Raw genomic sequence first — 24,752 nt, 5'->3', positions numbered from 1 at the left:
AGGCAGTGGATGAGGACGGCTTTTTTGCGTGCTGCCAGCAGCTGCGATAGGCGCCTCTGCCGTCACCAAGCAGAGAGATTATTCTCTGGATCTCCCGGGCTGTTTATCAGGAACACTCACTGCTGCAGCTGCTAAACCAGCTTAAATACCAAAATTAAAAAATAATTAAAGAAAAAAATCTTTTCTGTAACCTCAGAAGGAGAGGGATTGGGGAAGGGGAGGTAAAAGCACCCGGGAGGCAAGTCGGGGTCTTAATAAAACAGCCATGGGCACAGGCAAAACAGGCTCCGCAGCCACCAATGCAGGTCCGACATCCCCGGCTGGAGGGATGGAGCAGCAAAACCCGCTGGCAGGGGACCAAGGGACCCGCCTGGAGCAGGCAGCTGCCAGCCTCGGCCGGCGGGCGCATTGCTGGGAAGCCGGGACAAAGTCGGCAGTGCCTACGCTGGCGCATCTCCCTGGCCCTGCCTTCAGCATCACGGGGTGGGAAGCCATTGGGAGCGTGCAAGGAGCAGCAGCTTCGCACCGCGGCCGGGGTGGCCCAGCTCCGGTACCCAAAGAAACGCGGCAGAGCGATGCTCCCTCCCCACGCGCAGCCGGGGAGGGAGCGGCACGTGTCGGGGATAATAAATTGCATGAGAGTCCAGATCTGGGGACTGCAGGGGAAGAAAAGGCATGAGGTCTGATTTCCTTGGGCATTCAGAGCCTTTGAAGATCATAAAGCAGCTAAGTGCAAGGCAGGCTTTCAAGCTGCCAGTGCGGGTTAGTGGTGGGCCTGGGACTCCCCGGGGAGCAAGAGCTGTAGGATCCCGGCTGCCGGGTCGGATCCTGCCTCCCGGCTGCGGGAAGGTAAACAGGAACAGCTCTATCAACACCACATGGATGCACTCCTTGATGGGCCCTTACTTAGCATGTGGGTGTGAGCTGGGGAGCGCTAAGCTGCTTGCTTGGGGCTGACTGGGTGCTCACTGGTTTTGGATCATCCCAGCACATTCCCCTGCTGCGATCTCCCCTCAATTTCCATCCAGACAACTCGCTGTGCTGGGGATGGTCCCATCCCCTGGTATCAGGGGTACGATGCTCAGGAGTGCTCTCTTTGGGCAGAGGGGTTCCTGCCCCACGTCAGAGGCAGAGTTGGATCCTCCAAACCTCCCACTCCCCTGAAATTCAGGATGAGCGAGACCCTTCCCAGGGCTTCTAGCGGGTACGGAACATCCCAGCCACTTGCATGAAAGGTTAAGACCACTTTCCAATTAGAGAGGCAGGAGCCATCGCAATAAAGCTCTTCTGAGGGGATATTAATCAGGGCATCTTCCTCTTGCGGAAATGCAAATCAGCAGAATGGAAACAGGAGTGATTAAAGCCAGGGAATAACGTGGGCACTTCGATCCTCGCTCTGCGAGCAACAAGGGCCACAAGAGTGCAGGAGAGATGCTCTGGGCTCCCGCGCTGGCCACGGGATCCAGGCAGAGGCATGGGGGACCCACGGGCTCCACCTGGGAATATTCAGCAATAGGTTTTCAGGTCAATACTAGCGCCAAGGCCACAGGAATGGCACCAGTTACAGCAAACCAGCCCCCAGCTCTCGGGCTGGCAGCAGGGTTTTGGTCCATCCTCTCGCACCCACCCTGGAGGAGACCTGGGCAGCGTGGGCACACAGGTCGGGGACCTGGCAGGGGAGATGGAGAAGACAGCAGCGAGGGCAGCAGCGTCGGATAAAGGGTGTAGAAGGGAAGGAGAGGGGATGAAGAGCAAAAGGCAATGCAGAAAGGAGCCAAAGCGTGGGCCAAGGCGGTGGGGTGCACAGAGCACCTCCCTGCCCCTGCCCGGGGAAGTGCTGCACTGAGTCCGGAGATGGCTCTGCTCCTCGCGGCAGGAGGCATTAGATCCAGCTGAGCTGCTTCAACGCAGCGTGCATGTAAATCAGCCGGACAGGCAGAGAGGAGAAAAACAAGGGGGATGAGATAAGAGGATAGAGAGAGAGGCGAGGGGAGGAGGAAGGAGAAAAGGGGAGGGAAGGAGAGGAGCAGGTGTGGAGAGAGAAAGAGAAGCGAAGAGAGGGCAAAGGGAGAAAGGGAGAGGGAGGAGGAGGAGGGATGGGGAAGCAGATAGCAGCAGTAGGAGTGCAGGGTGATGGGCCAGGGTCGGTCGGTGCACCACAATCCTGCCCGAGTGCGTGCGAGACGGGGGGCAGCTGCGGGCAGGGGCTCCCACCATGCCAGGCAGGGAGCACGGGGTGAATGGGATGGAGGTGCCAGACCATAACCCAGCCCGGACCGGGGCAACCCTGGGCTTGGGCACCCTGCTCCTGCCCCTCGGCTTCCAAACCCTGCAGCACCGCTGGGACCCTGCTCGGGTCTGGGATAAAGCAGCACCACACAGTTGGTTTTCCAGCCATGAGGGAGATGTCTATGGCCACACAAGTAGCCAGAGCCTGCCATCCTGTCATTCCTCACCTGCAAATGTGATTCCTTCAAATCACCTGTCCGGAAACCTGATGTGAGTTTATGATGGAAGAGTTGGTGGGTACCAACCTGGAGGGTGAAACAACATGGACGTGTCACTCTTCTCAGTCAGCAGTATCTTACAAAGCACAGCGCGTGATTCCTGAGAAATAATAACTGGGCCCTGTCTCTTTCAGCCATGGAACTCAAAGGCAAAATACTGTTATTAAACCCCTAGGTTGAGGATCAGCAGCTTCGTGAGAAGTTCTTGTGACTGGGCAGGACACAAGGATCTCCTGACATCAACACGCACTAAGCAACCAATGCTGATGCAAATACCATCTGCTGTAATCGTGACATCACCTTTAATTACATAATGAATGAGGATGTCACCACATGCAGAGTACTGATGTCACCAGCAGAGCTGGAAAAAGGTCTGGAGTAGGATGATCAAAAATTAGTCCAAAGGAGGAAGATCTCAGTCTGGAAAAGAAGCCACTAAAGAGACACATTTGTGGCCTCAAGAAGGTGAGCCGAGATTGATTGCTCACTGCATCTCCCAATAAAAGAATTAGGAGATATCCAATAACATTAAGAGGCAGCAGGTTCAAAAGAAACAAGAGGAGGTGGTTCCTCACGTGGTGCATGGTTAAGCAGTGGAAGTCCTTGCCACAGCTCTCTGGGGATGATTAAAGCTTACGTGTTTACAAAAATCAACTAGACAAATTCATGGGAAATCCATTGAGGGGCATTAAAGACAAAATGCCACTCTGGCTTGGGGAGCCCCTGAGCTGCCACGTGTTCGGGGCTGAGAGATGCTCAAGAGATGCATCGGTGCCGGTCATCGGGGGGGCCGGGGCAGGGGACAGCCCTGCACAGCTCCTTATGCTGCGCTGAAGATGGCAGACGACGTCTCCGAGCCAGCACACTGATGTCAATACGTTCTGCATCACACCCCGGGGTGATCCCGAAACGGCAGCAGCCAGGCGTATTTACAGCCCAGTCGTGGGTGATGCTGAAGACCCCCAAGATCAAAGTCCATAAGAGCAGGACCATGCGGCACCACTATTAACATCACCAGTTTAATGCGACATGGAACCACCCTTAACCTCACACAGGCCAGTACTGGGTTACCCTCGTGTCACTTTGCCAGACGCTGTTTCCCAGGACCCCGGACCCCACCGGGAGCCTGGCTGGACACAGGGGCCCGTCCCTTGGGAGCCCGGCCCCACGCTTCCCCATGCGCGGCATCCCTTCCGCGCACGCCGAGTCCGTGCACGTAGCAATCCCAATTAAACCAAACTACATCGCAGAGGGGCCTGGCAGCGCTGCATTTATCAGCCTGCCTGGAAGGGGCTTGTGCAAGCTGTCCCCCCGGCTGACGGATTAGACAGCAGACAATTAGGTTTCAGACACACACGCGCGCGCGCACAAGCACACGCAAGCACACGCAGGCACACAAATCCTTTTTCTCCATCCATCTGCAAGGCCGAGGTGGCCGAGCCCAGCTGCGCGGCTGTCCGGTGCTTCTGAAGCTGCGTGCAGCTGAATAAGAACGAGCCCCCGCGCCTCGGCTTTCAGCGCCCGCTCGCAAAATGAGCGAGAGGTCCCCAAAGAGATGACACAATTGCAATGGAAATGATTAACCCTTGACGGGCTGGTCTCGCCGCCTCCTCCTCGCTCCGTACCGCCGCAGCCAGCCTGGCGGCAAACTCCCACTCTTTGGATTTTCAAGGACAAAGCTGGAGCAAGTCAGTGCTCAGCCAACATCACGGGGAATGAGCAACCTCCTGTGTTTGTGCTCCGAAGCGAGCCGGGCTTTTTTGGAGCGTGGATTATTTCAGATGCATCCCTTCACTGCTGGGAGATTCCCAGCTTCTGGAAGCAGGGACAGTGTCTCAACATGAGCACCACTTCTGCAAACATCCCACCAAAATCATCCCCTCTTGGTGCCCAAGACCAGAAACTATGATTTCTACGTGCAGATCCTAGGTGCAATGCAAGCCAGTGTTGCTCCTCAGATTGTCCCTTCCAAGGGCTATTGAGAACAATAATTCAATATTTCAAAATTAATTGAAACATGAAATGGCTAAGATAGAAATGGAACAAGCTGGGGTGGCTTCTCAAAGGCAAAGCCTGCACGTCCGCTCTGGGAGAGGATTTCTGATGGAATCAACAAAACAATGGATAAAGGGAAATCAGTAGATATAATTTATTGAGATTGTCCTAAAGCCTTTGATAAAATCCCACATGAGACACTATTAAGGAAACCAAGCATTACTGGGCAAGATGTAAAATATCGCTGGGGAGCAGGAGGCAGTAAAGTGGCACAAACCGGCACGGGAGGAGGTGGTTAATACCCTGCTGGGACAGGGGTCAGGGAAGCCGGAGCGTGGCCGTGCCCTGAGCCCAGCTCCTGCCGGCATCGGGAGCGGGGAGACGGGAACCGAGAGCCCCAGGAAGGCAACACTGCAGATGCTGGGAGCACACCAAAACCTTCACAAAACAGCCCCCCCAAAAGTCCCTCGCTCCTCCTTCCTTGCTTCCCACGGTCTATCCGTCTGTCCCAGGCCGCTTGCCTTCCCGCGCAGGCAGGCGTACAGGGCCGTGAGCAGCCGCCCTCGCACCTACTTGAGGGAAGATAAGCTGAACATGACACCAAAAAGGACCGTGTCAGCCCCTGGCCTCACTCCTCACACTCGCAGCCCTTGATCTCCCCGTGTCCTTTCAAGACATCTTTCAACTGTCCATCTGGAGAGGAGAAAGCCCAAGGAGAGCAATCGCACATCCCACGTTCGGAGTGGGACACGCCGGGGGAGGGAGGATCCTCCGGAAACACCACTCTCGGCTGCGCAAAGTGCTTTCTAAAAACAGCACCATGTTTTAATTTTTCTTGTAGTTAGCTTTTGAAGAAAGGGAGATCAGATGAGAAGATTCTGTCTTGGTGCCTGGCACCCACCTCACCTGGGCAGAGGATGCAGCCAGCTCCCAGGCAACTGATGCCCAGGTAGAAACGACCACAGAGATAACTCAGCCAATCCCTCAAACCAATACCAGCAATTTTGGGGGTATATTTTCACAAAATACAGACATAAGCCCTAGTGTTACAAGATGCATCATCCACTAAAGTTAGAAGCAGCTCTCCAGATGAACTGGGGAATGTCTAGATGTTTGCCAAGGAAGATTGTTGCTCTCCCTGAGCTCTGATTATTATTAGTAGCATAATAGCGGAGACATGAGGATGGACCTGGCCTCACAGAGCACATCTAAAGGAATTTAGTACTGCTTGGAGGCTGCTGCATTTGTTGCCTGTGAGCAGCTGGGTTGCGCAGCCGGCTCTGCCCCACATGCGAGCTGCTCCATCTCCAGACCCACTGGCTTTTTCACCCGCTCCAGCGGGGCTAGCCTGGAGCCTCATCCCCTCCCTTCACCAGAAACCAGCTCCTCAGCTTTCAGCCTAAACTTATTTGTGGGCAGTTTCTAGTCATTTGGTCATCAGCCAACAATATCTGTCAGTGAAACAGCTCCTCTCCCGCCCTGGTGCTCAGTGTCCCCTGGTCTACCAGATTTGCAAAGCTGAGTTTGCAGAGTCTCGGGAGATGGAGCATTCACCACTTCTCCTTGGGGACTTCACCATCATTTCACGTATCAATCCATAAATCACCCCCCCAGGTTTATCAAGGACCTATATGTTTCCCTCTGCAGCACTAAGCAGGGTACTGGAGAGAATTTTCTCAAACTACGCTGCATTTTCCTCTCCTCCTTTCATCCCATTACCCATAGTTATATCCCTTAGACCACTCTAAATAATTACTCAGCTGGGTGTTTATGACCTTCAGATATTTGTCCATCCCTGGTTTAAGTGAACTCTTAGCCAAGCTCTGCTTAATATTTAGACTGCACAGAGAAACACTCGTGTTGAAAATACTTCCAGGCTGTGGTGGGCAAGTTGATAGAAAAGGCTGATCCTGCAGCATTTGCCACAGCTCCGAGGCCATTTTCCAATCCCAGGCAGCTTTCTGCTTCCTCGGTGTGATGTTTTCCCATTAAAAACCCCAACGCCTGGAAACCTCCCTGTGCGTGCTTCCCCCCACCGTCCTTAGCTTAGGGAGAAGGGAGGGAACGGACAGTTTATGTGGGGCGGTTCACATAGAGGTGTGAGCTCACCAGATAGAACTATCCAGGCACCTCCTTAGGGAACAAGAGCTGGGTTGTCTGAAAAAAGCCCTTGGGAATTACAGGGAAGGGAGGAACAGCCCTAGCCACTCGCGAGAGGAGCCATCCTCCAAAACAACAGCTGACAAGGCCAGGAGGACCCAACGCTTTCCCTTTGTGCCAGGAGCATCACCGGCGTCGGCAGGGATGCCTGTTCCCCTCTGGCCTCCCAGGGAGGAGTGCCTGGGTGAGGTGAGGGTCAGGGCCACGGTGAGGAACAGCGAGACCGGCCACAGTAATGCAGATTTACTGCTCCGAGCCCTATTAGCTGGGCCATCTGGATACCAAGCGTCAGCACAAGTTATTAGAGACCACAGCCTGATGTCATATGGGCACAAAGGCAGGGAAAATTGAGAGATGCTGCAATAGCTTCTTCCCATGCAGGAAGAAGGTAGGAGCTCCACGAAGGTTTCTGCTGGAGCAAAACCGCAGTGAGGGGAAGGAGAAAGGGAAAAGCACGCCTAGACGCTGTGCAGGCGCTTGCGGATACCAACACAAACACGCTGGTGCGCATGGAGTGCATCTGCGCTTGCAGCTCCGTGCACAGGTGCTCGTGTCCAGGTGCAGTGCTGGCATCTGCTGCAGAGGTGAGAAAGGGGAGAGGTGGATGGAGGAGGAGGAGGAGGAGGAGGAAGCAGGATGAGCTCCCCATCTGCAGCACCACCCGCTTCTGGCACTCACCTGTCATTGCCAAGCCCTAAACAAAATTATGAGGAGGGTCTAAAAGAGTCTGTGTCTAAAGAGCGCTCAGTTGGGGGTGGTTATGGCATATGTTCTGCTTTTTGATGCTTTAGGAGGTCACATTTTCCTTCATTGCTTTTTGGTGTGGCCCCAAGAATTGGAAAGACTACCTTTACTTTTTTACTGAAAGCTGAGATTCATGGCCACCAGACTCTGTGACCCGGACCTTTAAAGTAAGTATTTGTCATTGATAAAGCAAAGAGCATGGGTGGGTGGTACTGTTTCATAGGTCAAACCCCACAGGACCTGGCACAAGGACACACTGTCTCTTCTTGTAGCCAGCCTGGGTTTCTGTTCCTTTACAGCAAGCTTGAGCTCAACGGTTAGTCCCAATATACACCCTGCAAGAGGCCCCAGCCTGACTCATGGAGGGGAAATGACTGGCTGTGGTTACAAAGCATCACTTTCCCAAAGAGGAAAACAATCTGGCACGTGAAACAAACCCTCTTTCCTTCCTTAAAAGTGGGCATCACCTTTCAGGAGACAACAGATGACCCAACCTGACCCACGCATGGTCTGGGAAACAAAACCTGGCTCGCATGGGTAGAAGACTATTTCCACCAAACCTGTGCCAGCCCCTGGGATCTCCAGGTACCATGCCAGGTCCTCCACCATCAACATGACCCTAACCCTGGACCCATTTCAGTCCTCTGTGGGTGACGTAGCTGCCTCCAAACCTTCAGCCCCAAAAGGAACAGACCTGGCCGCATCCAGCCCTACAGAGGAGCATCCTTCACGCGTTCCCTTCAGCCCCCCCAGTACCGCAAAGAAATAACCCCCCGGTTGCCCCTGCCACCTTGATGGTTCCTCAGAGAGGGGTGATTCTGGCTTGAGAAAAATCAAATAGTATGAGGGGAAGAATGCAAAAAGAGAAAGAAAGGAGGACAGAAATAGGGCCGGGGATGCAGGGGGCTGCCAGGCCGGGGCTCCCGCAGGTCTCAGCCCTGCATCGGGCTATTTTCTGCCTTTTCCTCTTCCTCACTGCCGCGTCACCATGGCAACCCCATCAGCTGAGCAGCTTCACTCCCGACTCTGCTTCCCGCTCCATGGGGATTTGGGGGGTATTTTTTCCACCCCTTCTCACCCCGATTTCCCACTCGGGTCCCATCCCAGGGAGGGTCCCAGCCAGTGCCGACCTGAGATTTACAAGGGGTGCTCATAAGGTCCCCCCTGTGCAGCACAGCCAGGGGGATCGCTGACAGGCCCCCCCAGCCCCAGGGAGGGGTGATGGTACCCTGCCTGGTGGGGCACAGCACCGGCTTTGGGAGCAGAGCCCTGTACCGAGGGGGTCCCCGCATGCACCTCGCTTTCCCTATCCTGCCCTGGGAAACGTTCTCGCCTCCAGCATCTTCAGCCCCGATGCCTTCAAAAACCTCCCATTGCAAAGAGCAGGCATCAAGTTTTTTCGGTAGCCATGGCACAGGAACGGTGCTGTCCTGGGACGCAGACCTCACCCAGAGAAACCCGGGGAGAAGCCCTGCGCAGGGTGACGGACTTTCACTGCTGGGGAGAAGTTAAACACTGTCTGGGTGTAACTCCTCCTGCCATCAGGGTATGTCAGCCTTCAGCGGTCCCTTCCAGCCCCATTTGCTAGGGCCTAAGATGGCTAAATGTCTCACCAAAAAACTAGCTGAGCCAGAACCATGGGTAACTCAGTGGTTTTAGACTTAAACAGAGGGAGAGAAATGTAGCAAGGCCAAAATGGTGACGGAGGATGCAGAGGAGCTGGAAGAGGAAGGAATGGAAGGGGGAAGAAAGGAAAAAAAAAAAAAAAAAAAAAGAAAAAAAAAAGCACCTTTCCTGCCCTCAGTTCAGGCAGCGTGTCCAGGTGTGACAAAAGAGCCCTCCACAAGGAAGAAGGGTTTTGAGAGCATCCCCTGGCGTTAGCTACTTTCTTCCACTTAACATCCCTGCTCTCCTTTTGCCCTTTGAAAGCCCCAACCTTAAATACAAAGGAAAGTCTCTGGCCCCTTGAAAGCCCAACTATGAGGAGACCAGATTCATCTCCAAAGTAAGATCTCCTCTTTCTTGCCTAGCATTTGGCCCTGCCGAGCACCAGGCTGGCACATCCGCAGAGCGCCATGAGCTCATCCTGCCTGCCCAGCAACTTGCCAGGACAAAGTTGTCCCTTTGGGGTGTTTTGCATTGGTTTTGGTGCCTTCAGAATAGCTGTGGTTGGAAATCAGAGGCTGGGTTAATCTGACCCTGTCATACATATCAGATGTGCAGCAGAAACAGCCCTCCAGTAAGCATTACCACGACATTTGGGGAGGGGTTTGGGTTTTTTTTTTTTTCCTTCTTTTTTATAGCAGACATCTGCAGCAGGAGAAGAGGGACAGAGGAGAGAGGAATGAGAAGAAACAGCAATTCTTCCAACAGCCAAATCCCACTGACTCAAAGCCCCTGCATCACTCCCAAATCCCAACTCGCTCAGGGTCAGACCAAAACCCTGCCAGAGAGGAGCAGCCCAGTGGGGCTCTGGACAGCTCGGCACAACCCCCGGCACACAGTTATCCCTGCACACATCTGTGCCAGGCTCCAGGTTTCTTTATACGCAGAATCATGCTGACTTAACTGAAGGTGCAATTTTGCAGCCACTTGCTGGGGAAGCCGAGTTTCTTTCCATGTGGTTTAAGTCAATTAGGAGCAGGTTGAAGCTGAAGTGAATTAAGGCATTCAACCCCAAATAGGAGTGCCTGCCTGGAGGAAAGGGGAGGGGAAGGCAGCTCTGCACCACTTTTAGCTAACCCAGTGCAACTCAACCAATATAAATCCGAGAACAGACAAGGCAGCATCCTTCCTCCTCCCTGTTCTTACTTTTTCTCCCCCCTCCTTGCTTCCCTCATCCTTCTTCCATCCCTGAAGACTTTCTCCTGCTGTGCATCTCTTCCCTGCTTTCTCGGCCCCCCTCCTGGTGCCCACATGCACAAGGGGGCCAGAAAGCAGTTGGAGATCAAACTCCTGGCAGTGCCGAAGCATCGGCCGTGCTGAGAGCCCAAGACAACTGCAGAGCAAGGAGGCAAAGGAGTGGGATGAGTGAAGAGTGGGTGGTTTTGGGTGCAAGCAGAGGAACCGCTTGCAGCCTGGGAAGCTCAAGATTATAAGGCAGCAGGGGAGACAGTCTGCTTTATAGCACCAAGTACACCCAGAGTCACTGGGGTTTGTCCCCACACAGACTTGCCTATATCCAGCCCTCTGCCAGGACACAGGGCCAGGAGAGCCAGCATGCCCGAGAGACTGGTCTGATGGCACGGGAACTGCTTAGCTGGCTAGAGGAGGGAAGCGCCATGCGGCAGTGGGCATCCCTTGTGGCACCCCTTGCTTCACTGTTGTCTTCCACAGGGACATCAGACAGCATCTTAGAGCCCAATTTTTAGGGTGTTTGGAAGTCCATAAGGACTTCTATTAACACAGGGAGATGCATTAACATGGATGCCACAGGGTGTTTTTAAAGTTTAAAAGCCCCTAAAGTACCAACTTCCTCTATCCTCCTCCTCCTTCCCCCCCCCCCCCCCCCAAGTCCTTAATCTCCCAGATTAACATCTGGAAATAAAACAAGCAATGTTTAATTTCTCCTAGACCTCATCTAGGTACTCAGGTGTCAAAGCCCTTGGAAGAAGGATGGCTTCTGACCCCATGCTGCAGTGGCAGAGGGTGTGGGTAGTCACTATGCACACCAGGAACCAGCTCCAGCTGCCATTAGCAGCTTCCCTTGGCAAAGGGAAGAACACAGAAAGGATTAAGCAGCTCCAAACCTGGGTTTTTGGACTGTACAGTTTCTTTGCTAATGCAGAGTATCTGCATCCATCCCCTGGAGCCACGAGTGGGGCTTCCCCAGGAGATTGGGGGAGAGGAGGAGGAGGATGGCAGCCTAACCCCATGATGTTGCTCAGGGGCTGTTTGGGGGATGCCAAAGCTCTGTGCAAAGGTACCTGCCACGCTGTGGCTGCTACCAAGGACTCGCACATCACACAAACAACCTGCACGAAGAAAACACCACCAGAGTGAAGCCCCGCAAGCTGAGCTGCAAAATCCTCATCCCTGGGTGCTCTCTGCAAAAGGGCAAAGACACCAGATATTTCCAGAGATCCCTGCTGCAGGTTGAGCTGGGAGCACTGTGCAGTTAGTTAGTCTCTGTGGTTCACAGCATTGGCTGCTGCCAGCAAAGAAAAGGAGGAATTGGGGCAGGGAGAACAGCGCAAGCACAGTGAGGGGACAGTTAATTAGAAAAGCTGCCCAAGATGTGGGCTTGCCAGACAAACTTTGGGATGTACCTCCACACCTCATCAATGCAAACGAAGCAGGATGACCCAGGGAGACATCCTGGACTCCCCCATTGGGTTTATACCCAGATAAGTGGATGACAAGGCTGGCTCCTGGCAGCTCCCTGTGCCCACAGCATCCTCTGACCCATAGCTGCAGCCTTTTAGTCTCCACCAGCACCAGCTCGGGCAAAGATGCGGGAGCTGCCGCACGTCAAGCCTGCTGCGCTTGCAAATGATGCGACTCCAGAAAGAAACGTGGCGTGGACAGACATAAAAAGGAGCCCATGACCCACCACAAACATCTCTCCCCTCTCTGCTTCCCTCCAGCTCCCTCAGCATCCATACACCAATCTCCTTCTGGGGACACGCAGCCCTGGTCCACCTTGGGACTGCTGCAGTGCTGCTGTGGTCTCCTCAGGCAGTAAATGCTGCAAAAATGCCAAATCATTATTTTCTACCTAGATATACATTTTCCTTAACACCCTCTGGTTGAGCACCCAAAAGAAGCCCTTCCCATGAAGGAAAAGCAGGAGGACCCAGCCCCCCCTGCAGGGGGTCCTTGTTCCCATTCAGGAGACATCAGGGTTGGCATGGACATCCCAAGACCTGGGTGCAGGATTCCAGGAAGCTCCAGCTGGAATGATGTGAAGCAGGCATGTGCTAAGGGTTAAAGAGGAAGGCTAGAGACGTGGGACAGGAAGCCAGATCCCATTCCTGCCTCTGTCCCTGACTTCCCCCATGACCTTGGACAAATTCCAGGGACACCAGATTTTCAGGCAACTTCTGCTCCTGTTTGGACTCAGACTTACCTGAGCAGAGCCTGGCGTGGCAGGCAGGGTGCTGAGCAGGCTAGAAAGCCAAAGTCTGGTCAGCACCTCGGTTCCTCACCCTTCTGAAGGGCATCACCAAGGCTGCCTTTCTGTCACCCCATTTCCAGCCAATTTTTCAGAGGTACTGGGGTGGGAAGGAGATGCTTCACATTCGTGCAGCTCACTGGGAGCTGGGGGAAAAGTCCCTCTCCTCCAGAACGGCTCAAGGGGTGCTCAGGAAGAGAAATAATAAAGAAAACCCTCCTTAGAAACCAAACCAAGGCTTGGGTGTTTGTACAGATCCAGGGCGGAGGGTGGATTCAAGGGTCCTGTTCTCTCAAGGGAGGTCAGACATGCCATTTAAGCACAGTAAAATCTTCTGGGCTGAAACCCAGCAAGGCTTGCAAGGTACTTTGATGTTTCCCTGATGCTCTGGGGCACCTGGAGCCCAAAGAGAGGCAACATTTGTCCTCTAAACCACTGGTGTGGATGCAAGGAGTTTGGAAAAAGGAGCAGCAGTGAGAGCACTAGATCTGCCGAGCTCTGGCAGATGCACACGGGACTGGGCTGGCCTTTGCTCTCCATTTTGCTGTCCCCAATAGTTGCGTAGCTGTCACCCAGCACAGCTTTTTGGAGACCCTTTGGGGCAGGGCAGCAGGGGCGAGCCAGCACCTAATCCTGCAACATCAGCTCCAACCCTGACAGCAGCAGAAAGGAGGAATGGAAAAATACAGAAAGGATCTGAAGAAAGCTCCCTCGTAAAAGGGCTCAGACCACATTTTGGACCCTATTTCCCACCCTTGGTCCCTTGTCTTGACAGCTGCACCATGCATCCACAAGGAGAGAGCAGATCCGAGCTGCAAACTTTAAAAAAAAAAAAAAAAAAAAAAGGAAAAGAAAAAAGGAGAGAGGGAGCGAGCAAGCGAGAGGGTGTCTGACTACAGCCCTAAGGGCTGTCACAACAGATAAAACCTCAGCCAGGCTTCGCAGTTTGAGCTCCTGCACGCTAATGCACAGCAGAGCTAAAAATACCAACGTGTGGAAAAGCAGAGGCTGCTGTTGCTGCCTTTTGAGCTGATCACAGGCTCCAGCTTCCCGGCCAGCCCAAAGCAGCCAGATGCACGGCCACAGAGGGGGAATTGCAACCCTGGAAAGGGGTAGGGGCACCCTGGGGGTCTCCCCCACTGCCTGGCTGCAGGGCTGGCTCTGCCCACGCCATGCCCGGCTGAGCCATCTCATGGAAAGGGCTGGGTTGGGTTTGTGCTGATGTGAAATAAAATATCTGGGCCATGCGCTTTCTGCTCTGCAGGCAGAGCGGGGTGGCAGTGGAGAGATGGAGCAGCCTTGGGGAGAGGGGCCAACACGCGGAGAAAGGGGAGGATGGAGCCTGCAATGAGGAGGAGGATACAGCGAGGCTTCACGAGATGGTGAAGAGGCAGGACAGATCCAGAGCCCCATCCCTGGGGCTGCAAAGCAAGCAGCCCGGTGCTAATCCCCGAAGTCAGCCTCGTGCGAGATGGGAATGAGCTCGTGGCCGTGTTGCCATGTTATCTCCTGATTTATCTGGCCATCTTCTCTACAGCAATTGTTACCCTATCTGAGGCCTGGGAACGGGAACATACTTAGCCATGCACTTAAATTCAAGCATGCACTTAAAGTCTGTTTTCTTCAATGGAGCTGAAGGACGTGCTCAAGGGTTAGCACACGATTAGCTGCTCTCAGCAAAAGTCAGTTCTCTGAACCGGGGCTCACTGAGGGCCTCCTCCTCCCAAACCCAGAGAGGGCACCCGGGTGTCCCTAAACCGTTACATCCCCTCCTGCAAACTCAGACAAAGCCCACTGCTCCTGGGGATGACCATCCTCCAAAACACTGATTAACACCAAGCATCGAGCAGTCATCCCGCTTCCCAATGGGTTTGTGTTGTCCCCATCAGGCACCAAGCAGAGCAACTGCCTGCCCAAAACCCCCAGCTCTACAGCCCAGGAAGGTCTCGCTCTAATTTTGGAAACTATCAGGATGGTGAAGACTCGGAAGGTCTCCCTCAGCTCACGGCCAGACTGCATCTCTCGTGCTGTGCATGCTCCTGCTCGGTCCCACAAGTGGGACAGACGCAACCATCTTGGGGTCACTTCATCCCAAGATTTAGAGCCCAAACTCATCCTGGGGCACCAAAACCAGAGTCTCCAGAGCCCCGGTCTCCTGGCTAACACAGCTTGCGCTGCCTTCCTATGCCTCATAGGGATCAAATCCTTGCCTGTTCATCAAAATCAGGGGAGAGGTTCACCATCCCCAGTCAGCACCCCCATATCAACCCTGCATCACACTTCCCAGATCGGCACTGACCCACTGGCAGAGTTCACAGCCCAATTACCCCATGCACCACCCAATTCCATTTCTACTCACAATAACATTCAAGACACCAATGCAAAGTCCCCGTGGATCTGTTTCAAGTTGCATTATCAGCACATTTGGCATTTCCATCATGCTTAGGACAGGGTCCCCTACAAAAGGCCAATTTATCTTGAAAGCAAACCCCTGCCTTAAAGGCTGCACTTTCCAGCAGGCAGTGGTTGTGCCAACACAGCCTTTGGGCAGGGAGGAGACTGCTGCTAAACCCAACAGCATTGACCATGCCCTGTGCTGGGGCACATGGCCAGGGAAGGAACAACAGCCCCAGCTCCACTGATAACCCAAATTTCTCAGCACCTGAACTGGTTATTTTCATCATACCAGTGCAAGCCATGATAGCAGATCGGTTCCTGAATAATAACTATTACTCAGATTAATTAATTGATATTTCCACAGTGTGTTGAGGAATTAAAAGGAGGGGGAGGGTGAAGGAGAGGGCAAATCAACAAAAAAAGTGCTACCTAAGCCCAGAGGATAAACACCATGCCGGAAGAGAAGAGCAGGTTTTTATAGTAATTACAACATCAGTATTTATGGATTAGGCCAAGAAGGTGCCCCCCAAGCACTGACTGCAGCTGGCTTGATCTGCAACCAGCCTCACTTGCACAGGATCGGGCAGGAAAACTCCTTCTCTGATCCCAGCACAACCCATCCAAGTTGAGCATCAGTCACTCCTCTGTGATTTGTTTTGCAGCATGACAAACTCCCAAAACATCAAAACTCTGGCTTTTTTCCACCCCCCCCTTCCAAATCAAGTAGACACTTGCCAACCAGCCAGCCCAGCCCCACACTTCTCATATTTTAAGGACTCTTCCAGCCCTCTTTTTTGCTGCACACAAGCACATTCATATTATATCTACACTAGATATATAAACTTTACACATCATCATCCAACTATAACCCAGTGTTAGCAAATATCACAGCACCATCACAAGGTGTTGCAAAACCTTTTGACTTCCACAAAGCCCCTGATCCCAGAGCCATGAAGTTATGGAAGGAGGAGGAAAAAAAAAAAAAAAAAAAAGGGAAAAAACCAAACCTCTTCTTTCATTAAAAAGGAAAATTCACAGCCCTCATGGTTAGAGGCAAAGAGTTGAAAATATGAGTTCTGAAAATATGGCTCCTAGCCACACAGAAACTGGAAAACACATAGAAATCAAGATCTTTTTCACACAAGTTTTACACCAGACTCTTGGTCTGGGGGCAGCAACTGGCATTACAATCACACTCATTATTTGCTTACATTTGAGGATGCAAAGAGGACAGTTCCCAACAGAGGAGCACTCACAACCAGGACCACTTTTCCAGAGTCAGCTCCAGCTCCTTCAAAAAATCTGGATGTCCACAGGGAAGCCTAAGCAGGAGCTGATCCCATCTAACAACCAGTCATGATCCCACTAACAAGGAGCCCCATGACTCAGGGCAATCAAACACCCAGCAGACCCCTTGACCAAGCAAGAACCCCTGCTGCAGCCCTACCCATGGCTCTCAAAAAGCCCCAGTTGCTCACCTCTTCAACTCAGAAGATCGCTGGTAGCCACCAACACTCTGCTGAAGCATCATATAGCTTCATCATCGAGCTTTTAATTGAAAACCCTCTAGAGGCAGTGCTGCACCAGCTGTGGTCACTCAGGATGGTCTCACTCTGTTAGCACTCTTAAGGAACCACTTTGCAAAAGGGAGGTAAAGAGGTATGGGAAGTTCTACCTGGAGATTCAGAGCTGCCCAGCCCAGGGCCTGGAAGAAGCTCTCCAGTTCTGGCAGGTTGATGCTCCAAGTGACTCCACGTTGGACCCCATGAGGTTGTACTCCTTCCTTACCTGATGCTTCAATTTGGATTGCGAGATCTGTGAGACAAGAAGCATCTTATGTATTGGTCCAGCTGCCTACAGCCACAAAGTGCTGCTCTAGCAAATGTAAAGTGCAGCTAGATGAGTTTCTAATAAATATTATCAGACTCGTCACCATCAACATGTCCTTGTCGGTCTTCCCAATGGAGTTTCCAAGAAAGAGAGGGGCTTTGGGCTTTCACGCCTCAGTGTTGTCTCCGTCAGGGTCACATCCACCAACCAGCCCTGGGCAGTCACCCCACAGCCCTCCCTTTCCCAGGCTTCGGGGCAAGTCAGCCCACCCCATCTGCTTCTCCTGGGGTTGGTGCAGCTCACTGCCTCTGCGCCCCATCTCCAGCCACCTGCCCGAGACGTGGAAAACCCAGAGCTGTTTCAGAGGTACATGCTGTCACCCGGGTGAAAAGCCAGGCATTCAGGCAATTCAGAAAACCCCAAAACCTGCCTTGGTCCAAAGTTCTAAAGATGCTCCTAAACCAGCACTGCCTGACGGTGCTGGGGCAAGCTCCCCTCGCACACTCCTGTCCCAAATTCCTCAGGCCTCTTTGCTAGCTCCGGCCTCTTGAAATTCTGCACACTAATAAAATCCTAACTAATTTACATCCAAGACGGGGAGTGAGTGGCAGCTGTTGCTATAGAAACCCTCTCCCGAGCCCTGGCTCCCGGCTGCAGCTCCAAGATGAGAGACTGGAAGCCAGCTCAGACCCCAGCCCCGATGGCACTGGGACATCCCGTGGTGCCCGGCCAGCCCCACACGGGCTGAACCCGGTGCTGCTGCCCAAGGTCCTGGCACAGAGGACACGGTGGCCACTACCACCACCAGCCAGCCCCAGGTGTCCTGTGTCTTCCTCCAGGCCCTGCCTTTTGCACCCTCCATCACTAAAGGGTCTTCCCTGCCCTCTTCCCTGCCCGCCACCCATCCCCAAAAGCCTTTGATCTCCTGGAGCCAGGGATCTGCATGACAAACCCCGCTCTCATTTGGAGAAAGCAGAGTAAAAAGGACAACAAAGCAGAATTGCTCCCTGCCAGACTTTGGGGAAATGCTGGAAAACCCAAGCTGAGGATCCCACCGACAGCAGGAAAACTTGCAATGTGTTTAACACTTGATGTGGTTATTTTTTCTTCTTAAATTGGCCTGATGATTATTCAGTGCGTGACCTCTGCGGGGGTTAATGCTTTGGACTGATAACAGCACCTTACACAAGACCTTCCCTCTGCTCCAAGCAGGCTGAGTCCTGGTTTACAGAAGGAGCTCAGCTTACAGCGTGAAACGTGGACCCGACACCACAGCTTCACCATTCCCCAACAGCTTTGCTGGGCACGGAAACATCGCATCTCCATGGTGAAGCATCTAGGAGTGAGCTTCTTGGGCAGAAAAGCAATCAGAGGACATCATCTCCACGAGGAAGGGAGGAAAGCAGCTCCGCTTTCAGTAAAGCAACCAGCAGACCCAGAGCGACTGTCCCACCTCCAGCCTTCATGCCGGAGCCAGGCAGCTGCACCATCAAGGGTGCTGCACCCTGAGCTCTGCTAGTAGCACCTGGATGCAGATCTGCTCATGGCAGTGCATGGGGGACAGTCAGTGAATAAATGTTTCTGGTCCCTGGGGCTGGATCCTGTTCTCAGTTACACCCATGTAAAGCTGGAGGGAATCAGTTCTTGAACTGACACGTCAGCTGGTGTGTCGAGGAGCGGCAAGCGCACACGTCCCGGATACGTACTGGTGGGGTGAATGTGGTTCCTCCCCGCGGATGTATTCCTCAAGTCTTCCTGGGAGCAGGATCTAGCCCACAGTACAGGTGGTCCTGAGCCAACCCCCTCTTCCCTTGGCCAAGATGTCAAGGATGTATGAAGGTTGCTCAGTGGAGACGTCTCCCTTGTCTCCTACATACGTGCCGTGCCATGTGGGCACCACAAGTCCAGGATCGTGGGTGGTGGAAGGCTCCTGGCCCATCACCTTGTCCCCAGGGACGGACATCCCCGGCATACCTCAGGAGCTATTTATTCCTCCCTCCATCCCTCAGCTGCCTGCTCCATCACGCAGGGAAAAACTGACTCAGACCTTCCCAAGATAAGGCGACCACATCTGCAGCCCAACTCCCCAGGAATGCAATCAAAATAGCGACTGGCAGCCCAGGCGAGGGAAGGAAGGGGCAGAATTTTTCGCTGCTGACTCCGACCCCCTGATGGACCGTTGCCATGGAAAGCCAGCAGCCAGCAGCCCCAGCTGGGGTCCTGCTGAAGGATTTTCCCTGCTTGGCCTGAGGCTAGGGCAAGGAGAAGGGGGGGAAATGCTGGGGAAGAGCTTGCATCTGGCTGCGACAGCCCTCCCCTGCTAGCAGGTGTGGAGTTCACCTCCCTCTTGGCTGGAGCATCCCAAGACGGTTTGCGATCCAGCAGCGGGCTCAGACGCTTCTAGGCAGCGTTTGAAGCCTGGTGCAGGAGCACGGATAACAAACCCAATAAACTCAGCTCTGTATTAATGACGGAGGGACCAGGGAAGGGACAGAGAGACAGTAGCCTAAGACCAGGCTGCCATCCTCCAAGATGGTGAGGTCTCTGGGGCACCCATCCAGCTCCTTTCCCCTTCAGCCTATTTCCAATACCTCATTTTTGCATGAAGAAATAGGACAGTAATTTCTCTCCTGCAGGGAGAAACAATACAGGAGCTGAAGCCGACCCCTTCCAGGCTGCCTCAGCAGGCTGACGTTTGGGGGAAGATTTGTAGAACTTTCTTATTGTGAAAAAACCCACCACGGCTGGAGATCGCACTGAGCCGGGCGCTGCATGATAGTTTCTTGCCCCGGTGCATTGAGATGAGCTGGAAACGGCCGGAGCTTGAAGCTGCCTACACTACACCAGAGCCTGGATCAGGCAATATGAAATTTGCTGCCAGCAGCAAGCACCCAGAGGAGCCGCCACCCCTCCTGCTGCCTCGCGGGGAGCTGGCAGGAGGGGACGGACAGCTGCTTCTCCATAATCATCTCTCCACCACTGACGACATGCTGGAGCTAATTTTCAGAAGACACCTTGGGAAGAAGAATGCATTTACAACAGCTGAAGCACCAGGAAGAGCATCTCCTTCCAGAGAACCAAAGATGCACAGCAAAATAAAATGTCGCTTCTTGTTAACCCTTGCCTGTACCTAAGCAAGCAGTACAAAAGTTGCTGGTCAAATCCTGCCCATGTTCACAGTGTGTAGCTTTGCCAATAGTGTCAGCAAAGAGACAATGACTCTTCAGAGACATTACTGATTGAAAACCCTCTCTGAAGGAGGGACCATGCCCCCGTTTGAAGGCAAGACTTGTTCCCTCAGATACCTGCTGAGATGACGGTCCCAGTGATCGCCATTCCTGGCACCTCTCAGCCGTTCAGCACGTGTGTGGCACGAACAGCAGCCAGGACGGGGCATGAGGTGCAAAAGCCACCGGGTAGAGATCCCAGCCCCGCTCTGGCTTTGAAAAGCATCACTGGCCCAGGAAGGGAAAGGAGAGCTGGAGAAGGTGAAGGAGAAGGGAGGGGGGAACACCACCTGCGTATTGATCTGACGACATGAAAAGGGTTTTTCTTCTCGTTCGTGAGCTGGAGACGGGAACCTATTGAATGAAAACCTCAGCTCTCCCACTGCCCTGGTTTCAGCCACTCCAGGCTGCTGTTTAATTAAAGGAGCATTAGCAGAAAGGCAGCTGGGCAGTTGGGAGGGGCCCAGCTTTCTGCACCCCGTGGTCGCCAGCTCGACAGGAGCGTGGTGCTGCTGTCGGAGGCACCGCTCAACCGTACCCACTGGGGCATCCTCCTGGATCCCCCGGCAGCCGGGCTGAGCCAGCCAGGAACTGGCCGGGAACTGGCCGAGATACGCCAGGGAGCAGACCTGGCTGACCCTGGAGCCACTGGGACCCCAGCCGCCCCCACGCAATGCAGTCAAGTCATTAACCCTTTTCCCCCAAATTTCCAGCAGCCACGTGTGAAGCCCAGCAATGGGACAGGGTTTCCTCTTGCATCAGCCTCAGGTTTAGCTCAGTAACGATCCGGGAGCCAAGGAGGCTGGAGCTTGGAGCAGGCATTTTTCCTGCCTGCATCCTATCTGGGAGAAATTACAACAAAGTCGTGAAGGATTTGCAGTTATTTTCACACTCCTTTTCCCAGATTAACACATGGATCCACTTTCTGTTCAGCACTCTAAGAGCGTATTGTTTTGTCTCTGTCACAACCTCACACTCCCGTGTCCCAGAGCTTTCCAGCGCCCCAGCGATGGGTATGGGATATCAACAGGAACGGAGGAGCTTGCTTTAATTAGCGTGCACTTCTTAATTGGGCTGCAAGCTCCTCAGCAAGTCAGATAGTATTTTATCTTCATTTTACAGACCTGGGAGTGAGGAGGCAGCAGGAAGACCAAGGGACATGACCAAGGGTGGCAAGAAGGTGGCAGAGCAATGGAGAGATGCCAGGAGTCCTCCCTGTCCCCATTACCTGCATTGAACCCAGCAGTGACATTACCTGGTGACAACTCACCAAAGCACTCTGTTTGCAAGGAATAACAGGAAGATTCCATATTACCCACTTGCATAAATCAGCCTCTCTCCCTTGCTATCAACAGAGTGACACAGATTCGAGGAAACTGGGTTAGATCCACATTTATATTGGGATGCAACACTTACAGGTTAAGCAAAGTTCCCCCGACTGTCAGACTGATGCCAAATCCCACCAGGGGAAAGACCCTGCCCAGGTGGGGCTTTATGTCAAGGCTTTACCAGGGACATGGGACAAGCTGTCATTACACGTTGTAAAACAAACTTTCCAACAAACCCAGGACGCAGTTGTTTCAGCTGCTTTCAGCAGAAGACATTATCTGTTCAGCCTTACCTATGGCTCCACAGCCAGCTCCTCCACAGCAGCGTCAGCACTCAGCTAGCTGCTATCAGCACATCTGCAACACATCCGTGTCGGAGCAAACTTATGCCTGCTGGTTTGGAGGGCGAAAGCCAGAGCCTTTGCATTGTCCTTCTCCCGCAGTGCTCTGGTCTGGCTGGTCTGAACTGGCTGCGGTGGGAGCAGGAACGTGTTGCTCTGGTTTCTCACACTGCTGCTGCTTTTCTGTCCTCATCTCTTTCCATGTGTACTCGTTCCCAGGCCAGCGTGGAAACACAAGGGGAATCAAATGGCCGTGAGCTTCCACGTAACAGTGGCACAACATGGGGCAAAAACCAGCCCCCAGGTCTTCTGCAGACCAGGGGATGAAGGGCTGCAAACGCTGGTGGAGGCAGTTGGGTGAAGGTGCAACCCACAGCCAGGGTCTCCAGGGCCAGAAGCCAGGAGGGATGAGGGAGCAGAGTGTTGGCTTCCATTCCCCCTGGCTTTCTTACTGTTCCTCATCGCTCTCAAGGGGATGCTTTCATGCTGCATCTGCCCAGGGAGAGGTGTTAGCTGAAATGCCCAGCCCACCACAGCAAGCTGCTGTGCCCAGCTCTGCGACCTCCACATGGTCCAACAAGCTCTAACCAACCATGTGTTGTGCAACCCCAGGTCTGAAACCCCTGCATCTAGCTCAGGAAACAGGTTGACCAATATCTATGGGAAATAAGGGGAATTTGGCAGTTGGGAGCCAAAGGGTCAGTGGAGATGGGTGACACCAAACCTATCAGCTCTACGATGTACTGGGATACCCGGTGTTGGCTCTGGAGCTGGCGTCCCCCCCATGCTGGTGGAGAGGCGAGCTCAGGGGCTCTTTACTTCAGACAAGTCCAAAGGATAAATTTTCCCTGCCATATCACAAGACCCAATACAGCCGCCCACACACACGACACGTTTTGACCGCCGAACCCCACCACCGCACGCAAGAGCACCAGAAACCTTGTGCATGCAAAGCGGCGAGCACGTCCCACCAAGTAGCGATAGAGCTCCAGCAAGAGCTGCAGGGAGGACTGTGCCTACACCTCCGTGCAAGCAACCCATCAGATCCAGGCAACAGTCCACGAGCCGAGCGAGAGCTGCAGGCGCCAACGTCCCCCTCCAGCTCCCAGCATGACTCACACCGGTTGCCATGAAGAAGTCAACATTTGTATGCAGCTACCCCACGGTGGAATGAGAAGCTCCCTCAGCTATTTGCCGACTCTCTGGGGGAGGGCAGCGAGCAGTGAGACCTCAGGGGCCAGCATGGTACCAGATGGCAAACTCTGGCATTTCCACAGGCATCTCCAGGCTGCTACCAACGCGGTCTGTATGTGCAGCACGCCCCAGACGACGCTCCCTGCAAATGAGATGTTCAAAAGAGAGAAGGGAGTTGGGCACCCAACTCCTATTGGATTTAGTTTTCTTTCAGCTTCTTTAAACTCACAGCCTCAAAGCTCCCCACCCTTGCCAAGCACCGCACAGAATTAGCTACACACAGAGCGATCGATGCCGGCGAGGGAGAAGCGCACGCACGCTCGCACCCACTCGGTACACGCCGCTCAGCACAAAGCGAGCGCACAGACCCCAGCCCAAAGCTGAGCTCTGGCAATAGCAAAACCCAACGTATCCACAGGCAGTTTCTCCCAGCATCGATGCACCGCACGCAGGTATTCTCCCGAGCGATGCCCCAGCCCTGCAGTGGGACGGCTGTTCCCACAGGCGTGTGAAAAGCCCCAGCTTGGGAGACAGGGGGTAATTATATGCCAGGGGAGCAGCTGATTCAAACCCTTCCTGACCCCAGGCTGAAGAGTTCTCCTGATCGATCATGAAGATGCTCTTTCATTTTCCTCAAGCGTTTCGCTGACGGATGGAAAAATCAATGCCCCACCGAGGACTCTGGAGGGGGGTGGAGCAAGGGGAAGAAAGGGAGAGAAAGGGAACAGGGAGAGGGGAGAGAGGAGTGTGCCGGGGGAGGCAGGGGCTCCTGGTTAGGGTGGTGGGAAGCTGGGTGGGCTGGAGGCACCTATGGCCGTTGCCTGCCCCCAAGGTCTGGGATCTCCTCCCCGCACGGAGGACCAAGGGCAGAGCGAGGCTTCTCCCAGCTGTGCGCTGTGGAGCCAGGGCACCACAGCTCCGAGAGCTTCTGCCGGGCTGGTGCCTCCCCACACCGAGCACTGCTTCTGCAGCACCAATGGAGGCCCAAATCTGTGCCGTGGTGTTCCCCCCCCCCCAGCAACACTGCTGGTTTCCATGGAAACACCTCCCAGTTCCCCCATGGAGACGGCCCTGGTACCCCCAGTCAGATATGGGGAAAGAAACCCTCAAGGTCCACAAAGCTTTTGGGTGAAAATTCCCCATTACCTTGTTTTTCATGAAAATTGCTGTGCTGAGATCCCCCAGCTCTGACTCACTATGTGGGTGCAGTCCAAGCACCATCTTGGGGTCCCATCCTGCCCACGCAGCTCTGCAGGGTGCCCCAGGCTGGGTCAGGGATCCCCAGTGCCTCTGTGCCAATAGACCCTGCGTTGCCAGTATCTTTCCAGTCCTGCTTGGCAGAGACGCTGCTGAAGGGGACTTCATCCCTTCACGGGGGGGAAATCTTTGCTAAAGACCAATTTAAGACCTGCACAACTCATTTAGCTCCTCAGTTTTGGATTGCTGTGGTTTTCAGAGAGATGGCAGAGCCTCTCCATTTGTACTCGCCGACACCAGCCACTGGAAAAGACACCTGTGAATCTCCCCTTGGATCGGGGGAAGCCAGGCCTACGCTGCTGGACACAGATGAAGTGGCAGCTTGCCTCAAACAGTTGGGGTTTTCCAGTGTTTTCTTCCCCACATCCTATTAATTAACACAACTGCAATGAGACCGGCTTTTAAGAGGCTTCACTGCCATGGGCTGCATTACAGTCCCTCTTCCAGGAGTAAAGGTTTGTTGGTTACCACTGGAAACTGGGAAGGCTCCAGTCTTGCCCAGGGATGCCATCCTCATGGGAACCTGTCTCTGTGTCCCCACTGGACTGAGCTGCTGGAAGCCAAGGCAACAGAGCCCTGCCAAGGCAGCCCATCCTCACCCCCTTCCCAAAACCCCACCGTCAGTTAGAGACGGCTCATCAGGCCATTTTAAAATCACC

General features: G+C 53.7%; 1 long non-coding RNA gene across 4 annotated transcripts in view; it reads right to left on the bottom strand.

Moving 5' to 3' along the window:
* LOC115335367 overlaps positions 1-24,752 on the bottom strand; it is a 94,513-nt gene that overhangs the window by 23,016 nt on the left and 46,745 nt on the right. The window contains exon 1 of one of the 4 annotated variants that reach the window (XR_005931365.1): positions 16,592-16,731. The exons of 2 other annotated variants lie outside the window; for them this stretch is intronic. This is a non-coding gene — a long non-coding RNA (uncharacterized LOC115335367). Of the gene's footprint in view, positions 1-16,394; positions 16,454-16,591; positions 16,732-24,752 lie in introns of those variants that run through there. One more of the 4 variants, XR_003921419.1, reaches the window with a different exon arrangement.

Source organism: Aquila chrysaetos, chromosome 24, assembly GCF_900496995.4.
Source record: "Aquila chrysaetos chrysaetos chromosome 24, bAquChr1.4, whole genome shotgun sequence".
Classification (NCBI taxonomy): Eukaryota; Metazoa; Chordata; class Aves; order Accipitriformes; family Accipitridae; genus Aquila; species Aquila chrysaetos.
This window is presented reverse-complemented; position numbering and strand designations above follow the sequence as displayed.